This window comes from Trematomus bernacchii, unplaced genomic scaffold (genome assembly GCF_902827165.1).
Source record: "Trematomus bernacchii unplaced genomic scaffold, fTreBer1.1, whole genome shotgun sequence".
In the NCBI taxonomy this organism is placed as follows: Eukaryota; Metazoa; Chordata; class Actinopteri; order Perciformes; family Nototheniidae; genus Trematomus; species Trematomus bernacchii.
The window spans coordinates 1-7500 of record NW_022988137.1 but is presented as its reverse complement, the minus strand read 5'-3'; positions in this window follow the sequence as shown (position 1 = coordinate 7500).

Below are 7500 nucleotides of genomic sequence, written 5' to 3'. Positions count from 1 at the left end.
TGTTTCCATGTAAGGGCATCGGGACTCCGTCTATAGAGAGGAGATAGTCTTAGCATTAGCATTAGCATTGGTGGTCTGGCGCTTTAACGTGTCACAGCTAGCATTAGCGTTAGCACAGATGTTGTTTACTTACGATCTGGAGTCCGATCTCCGGTCATCAGATCCATCGCTGGGTAAAAACAGGAAGTAAAGAAGTTAATGTTTACAATTTAGAGTTTAGCTTCAGATCAGTGGAGCCTCCTGCCTCTTAGCATTAGCATGACATAGCACCTCATTAGCATTAGCATTACAGAGCGCCTCATTAGCATTAGCATGACATAGCGCCTCATTAGCATCACATAGCACCTCATTAGCAACACATAGCGCCTCATTAGCATTAGCATGACATAGCGCCTCATTAGCATGACATAGCACCTCATTAGCAAGACATAGCGCCTCATTAGCATTAGCAAGACATAGCGCCTCATTAGCATTAGCATTACAGAGCGCCTCATTAGCATTAGCAAGACATAGCGCCTCATTAGCATTAGCAAGACATAGCGCCTCATTAGCATTAGCAAGACATAGCGCCTCATTAGCATTAGCAAGACATAGCGCCTCATTATGGTGATTTTGTTACCGCAGGGTTGCCAACTTTGGGTACCTGGCTGGAGTGAGATTTTGATATCATGGGTTTAATTCGGTTTAATTACACATATGCGCACGAAATGACTGCTATCGTGTCAGCAGCGAGACCTTAGCATATATATAGGATATATATACAATATATACAAATACACAATAATGGACACAGACTATAAAGGGCACACAGTTTCATTCACTAATGAAAGTCAAACATGTTTGTTTCCACTGTTTTATTGTGTGCCTGTCGCGATAAGCAATTAATTGACTTATCGTACGATAAATAAAAATGAACTCGATAACTTTTCTGACCTTGATAAATTGCCATTTACATGAGGATGTGACTAGCAGTTTGAAAGGATGTACTTGAATTATTATTATATATTATCATTATGTCAGTGGTCTAAAATGGTCATACAACGGTGCCGACAATATTATCGCTTATCGCAATAATTTCCGGGAAAATGTATCCAACAAAATTAATTATCGTGAGAGGCCTATACATGAAACACACACAAACACAAACAAATCTACAGACTTACTCCAAACTGCCAAATATATTAATTAACACACTCACTCTCATATACTCTTTGACTCTATTTTGGCCTAGTAGAACAATAAGCAGCAGACTTTTACTTTTTTATCATTTCTACTGGATCTTAGATCTGCGCATGCGCTTCAGAGTATTTTTGTTGGGTAATCTATGGTAGGGCTAACCCATACAGTGGTGGGGCTCAAGTCAGTATTTGTAATGTAATTACATACACGCTCCCCCCGACAGTGAAATGCCACGTGTGAGGTTTAGATTATTTCCCTGTCTCAATCCAAATTGAACTGTATGAAATAAAAAGGCACATTTGTCTTGTAGTAAATAAAAAGGGCGACCTGGAGCCAATCCTGCAATTTCCCCACAAGTGAAAGAGTTGACATGCTGAAATCCCAACCCCTGCAGGGGGGTCTGGGGGGATTCTCCCCCAGGAGATTTTTTTAAATACTAACATCAAATAAACATTCTGGTACTCTCTTGAGAAGAAAAATAAATAAATCTATTACTACATATTTAAAAAAATGAATGCCATTTTAGTTTTGTGTGACTTTGTTCTGAAAGCTGAACCTGCTGCTCCTCACAGAGAGAAGAGGGAAGAGGCTGTGTGAATTACTTTACATTGTGGATAAGGGTGGATAGCCCCCATTGTTCTGTGTGTCAAAATGAAAGACAGCCCACACACCTATCAATCATCAAACCGTGGGGTCTTATTTCATTACGTGTTGATTTCTATCAACACGTTTCTAGTCTTCGTATTCTTGTTTTTGGCGTGAGAATAGTTTGGGCAGCGTGAGAGCGTGAGATTGAGAGTGAAAGCGTGTGTCACACGCCAGATGCGTGAGAGTTGGCAACCCTGTGTTACCGGCTCGTTCTTCTTCTTCTTCTTCTTCTGTGGTGCTCGCTCGTCCTCTGCTGTGATTCGCTGCCGCTGCTCGTGTTGCCGTGGGAACAAGACCTGACCAATCACATCACATGACCTTTTTATTATTATATATATTCTTAGATTCACAGTCCGTCTAAAAGCCTCGTTTAGTGACTCATTAAACTGAGAGTAACCTCACCTCCCCCCCCGCTCTCTGATTGGTCGATCTCCGTCCAGACTCCGGCTCCGCCTCCACGAGAAACAGAAACATTCAATTATTAATTAAAGTATGAATGTAATTTATTACTTTGTTTTGAAATTCTCTCCTACCTCTGAGGTCCTCCTCGTTCTTCTTCGTTGGTGTTTGGAGGAAACTGTGTGTTGAACAGCCCGCTGGAACACATGATATAATATGATATGACATGATATGATATAATATGATATGATATGATATGATATAATATAATATGATATGATATGATATGATATGATATAATATAATATGATATGATATGATATAATATAATATGATATAATATGATATGATATGATATGATATAATATGATATGATATGATATAATATAATATAATATGATATGATATGATATGATAATGCATTAACTCTCTTATTCTCTATGATGGAGCATTTCCACTACAGGGTTTTAGCTCGGCTCGCTCTTTTTTGCTTTTCCACTCGGGGTAGTACCGGCTCAGGTACTTCTTTAGGACCTCATCAGTCGAGGTTCCAAGCGAGCTGAAAATATGCTAAACTAGTGACGTAAAACACTGCCGACCACTGATTGGTCAGAGAGAATCGTCACAATTCTTGCGCGAGACGGTCCCCAAGCGTTGCATAAGCACCATTTTTAAAACAGATGAGCGTCAGCAAGTATTTCTAATTTCAACAAAGTACGAGGTTCAGACGTTCCTCCATCTCGTTGTGGAATAAACAATCCAGCGGGAGCTCGACGGCGCAGCGAGAAAGTGTTCCAGGAGGTCTCTGTTGGCCACACACACACACACACACACACACACACACACACACACACACACACACACACACACACACACAGACAGACAGACAGACAGACAGACAAACAGACACACAAAGACACACACACACACACACACACAGAGACAGACACACACAGACACACACACACACATTCGTCTCTGTTGGCCGCACACAGCTTCACGAGGAAAACACACACTGCGTGGTTACTAAAGTTACTAAAGTTACTACAGTTACTAAAGTTACTACAGTTACTACAGTTAATAAAGTTACTAAAGTTACTACAGTTACTAAAGTTACTAAAGTTACTAAAGTTACTACAGTTACTAAAGTTACTAAAGTTACTACAGTTACTAAAGTTACTACAGTTACTACAGTTACTAAAGTTACTAAAGTTACTAAAGTTACTACAGTTACTAAAGTTACTACAGTTACTACAGTTACTAAAGTTACTAAAGTTACTACAGTTACTAAAGTTACTACAGTTACTACAGTGACTAAAGTTACTAAAGTGACTAAAGTTACTAAAGTTACTAAAGAAAGTGACTAAAGTTACTACAGTTACTAAAGTTACTACAGTTACTAAAGTTTCTAAAGTGACTAAAGTTACTAAAGTTACTAAAGTTACTAAAGTGACTAAAGTGACTAAAGTTTCTAAAGTGACTAAAGTTACTAAAGTTACTAAAGTAAGTGACTAAAGTGACTAAAGTGACTAAAGTGACTAAAGTTACTAAAGTGACTAAAGTTACTAAAGTGACTACAGTGACCAAAGTGACCAAAGTGACCAAAGTGACTAAAGTGACTAAAGTGACTAAAGTTACTAAAGTGACTAAAGTGACTAAAGTGACTAAAGTGACTAAAGTGACTAAAGTGACTAAAGTGACTAAAGTTACTAAAGTGACTAAAGTTACTAAAGTTACTAAAGAAAGTGACTAAAGTTACTAAAGTGACTAAAGTGACTAAAGTTACTAAAGTGACTAAAGTGACTAAAGTTACTAAAGAAAGTGACTAAAGTGACTAAAGTGACTAAAGTTACTAAAGTTACTAAAGTTTCTAAAGTGACTAAAGTTACTAAAGTGACTAAAGTGACTAAAGTGACTAAAGTGACTAAAGTGACTAAAGTGACTAAAGTTACTAAAGTTTCTAAAGTGACTAAAGTGACTAAAGTGACTAAAATTACTAAAGTGACTAAAGTTACTAAAGTGACTAAAGTTACTAAAGTGACTAAAGTTACTAAAGTTTCTAAAGTGACTAAAGTTACTACAGTTACTAAAGTTACTACAGTTACTAAAGTTTCTAAAGTGACTAAAGTTACTAAAGTTACTAAAGTTACTAAAGTGACTAAAGTGACTAAAGTTTCTAAAGTGACTAAAGTTACTAAAGTTACTAAAGTAAGTGACTAAAGTGACTAAAGTGACTAAAGTGACTAAAGTTACTAAAGTGACTACAGTGACCAAAGTGACCAAAGTGACCAAAGTGACCAAAGTGACTAAAGTGACTAAAGTTACTAAAGTTAATAAAGTGACTAAAGTGACTAAAGTGACTAAAGTGACTAAAGTGACTAAAGTGACTAAAGTGACTAAAGTTACTAAAGTGACTAAAGTTACTAAAGTTACTAAAGAAAGTGACTAAAGTTACTAAAGTGACTAAAGTGACTAAAGTTACTAAAGAAAGTGACTAAAGTGACTAAAGTGACTAAAGTTACTAAAGTTACTAAAGTTTCTAAAGTGACTAAAGTGACTAAAGTTACTAAAGTGACTAAAGTGACTAAAGTGACTAAAGTGACTAAAGTGACTAAAGTGACTAAAGTTACTAAAGTGACTAAAGTGACTAAAGTGACTAAAGTTACTAAAGTGACTAAAGTGACTAAAGTTACTAAAGTTACTAAAGTGACTAAAGTGACTAAAGTGACTAAAGTGACTAAAGTTACTAAAGTGACTAAAGTTACTAAAGTTACTAAAGAAAGTGACTAAAGTTACTAAAGTGACTAAAGTGACTAAAGTTACTAAAGTTACTAAAGAAAGTGACTAAAGTTACTACAGTTACTAAAGTTACTACAGTTACTAAAGTTTCTAAAGTGACTAAAGTTACTAAAGTTACTAAAGTTACTAAAGTTACTAAAGTGACTAAAGTTACTAAAGTTACTAAAGAAAGTGACTAAAGTTACTACAGTTACTAAAGTTACTACAGTTACTAAAGTTTCTAAAGTGACTAAAGTTACTAAAGTTACTAAAGTTACTAAAGTGACTAAAGTGACTAAAGTGACTAAAGTTACTAAAGTTACTAAAGTAAGTGACTAAAGTGACTAAAGTGACTAAAGTGACTAAAGTTACTAAAGTGACTAAAGTTACTAAAGTGACTACAGTGACCAAAGTGACCAAGTGACCAAAGTGACTAAAGTGACTAAAGTGACTAAAGTTACTAAAGTTACTAAAGTGACTAAAGTGACTAAAGTGACTAAAGTGACTAAAGTGACTAAAGTGACTAAAGTGACTAAAGTTACTAAAGTGACTAAAGTTACTAAAGTTACTAAAGAAAGTGACTAAAGTTACTAAAGTGACTAAAGTGACTAAAGTTACTAAAGTGACTAAAGTGACTAAAGTTACTAAAGAAAGTGACTAAAGTGACTAAAGTGACTAAAGTTACTAAAGTTACTAAAGTTTCTAAAGTGACTAAAGTTACTAAAGTGACTAAAGTGACTAAAGTGACTAAAGTGACTAAAGTGACTAAAGTGACTAAAGTTACTAAAGTTTCTAAAGTGACTAAAGTGACTAAAGTGACTAAAATTACTAAAGTGACTAAAGTTACTAAAGTGACTAAAGTTACTAAAGTGACTAAAGTTACTAAAGTTTCTAAAGTGACTAAAGTTACTACAGTTACTAAAGTTACTACAGTTACTAAAGTTTCTAAAGTGACTAAAGTTACTAAAGTTACTAAAGTTACTAAAGTGACTAAAGTGACTAAAGTTTCTAAAGTGACTAAAGTTACTAAAGTTACTAAAGTAAGTGACTAAAGTGACTAAAGTGACTAAAGTTACTAAAGTGACTACAGTGACCAAAGTGACCAAAGTGACCAAAGTGACCAAAGTGACTAAAGTGACTAAAGTTACTAAAGTTAATAAAGTGACTAAAGTGACTAAAGTGACTAAAGTGACTAAAGTTACTACAGTTAATAAAGTGACTAAAGTGACTAAAGTGACTAAAGTGACTAAAGTGACTAAAGTGACTAAAGTTACTAAAGTGACTAAAGTTACTAAAGTTACTAAAGAAAGTGACTAAAGTTACTAAAGTGACTAAAGTGACTAAAGTTACTAAAGAAAGTGACTAAAGTGACTAAAGTGACTAAAGTTACTAAAGTTACTAAAGTTTCTAAAGTGACTAAAGTGACTAAAGTTACTAAAGTGACTAAAGTGACTAAAGTGACTAAAGTGACTAAAGTGACTAAAGTTACTAAAGTGACTAAAGTGACTAAAGTGACTAAAGTGACTAAAGTGACTAAAGTGACTAAAGTTACTAAAGTTACTAAAGTGACTAAAGTGACTAAAGTGACTAAAGTGACTAAAGTTACTGTTATGGCAGAATGTTTAATACAGCGTATTTATGATATTCATTAATGATCACATGGTATTCCATATGATGTGTGTTACTGAGTTGGGTCACACACAGTTAGAGAGACAATGGTCGTTCTGAATTATCAATAGATGTATTCATTTTAAGTGAGCTGACACCGAGGGTATAGGAAGTTCAGAGAAGGCCTCGGGTTATAAAAACAGTTAACCTTTGTTAGTTAACTAATCCTAAGGATGTCATGAGATGATGACGTTTAAACATATACAGGTATAGCTTTCAGAGAGAAAAACATGTGACATTTGTGTGGTTGGCTGCATGATAAAATGTGCGTGCGTTAAACATGTTTGGGGAACATGTTCGTGTGTCATTTAGAAAAGTATATCTAGGCCTGTGTTTCTTCTGTTCTGGGGAGCATTTCCACGATTGGCTGCTGTGGCAGCAGGTGATGTACTTCCCATTATTGTTTGTTTGTTGCAACAACTAAATAATAATTACTTATCAGCTATATCTGTGTTTGTGTTTTATTGATTCCTCTCTGTTTCATTCTTTCCTGTTGTGTTATGCTGGATATCTCCACAACATTTTGGAGGTCCTACCGAGATTGCCAATGCTGGAGGTTGCTGTGTTCCTTCTCTGGGGGTCTCAACTCCCTTGGCCAGGCAGCCCTGAGACGGCTGTGGTAAAATCTCAAGGAATTGAGAAACCAGACTTGAGACTTCCACAGAAGAAATACCGACTCACAGTAAGCAAAACGTATTTGGAATGAAATTACTTTTGAAGTTGTATTGGTTAAGGGGAAAGAGCAGAGGAGTGGATTTAGGGCATAGGTATGGCTGAAATCTGTTTGATGGTTGTTTGTTTTGTTTGTTGGTCTTGCTTTATGTTTAT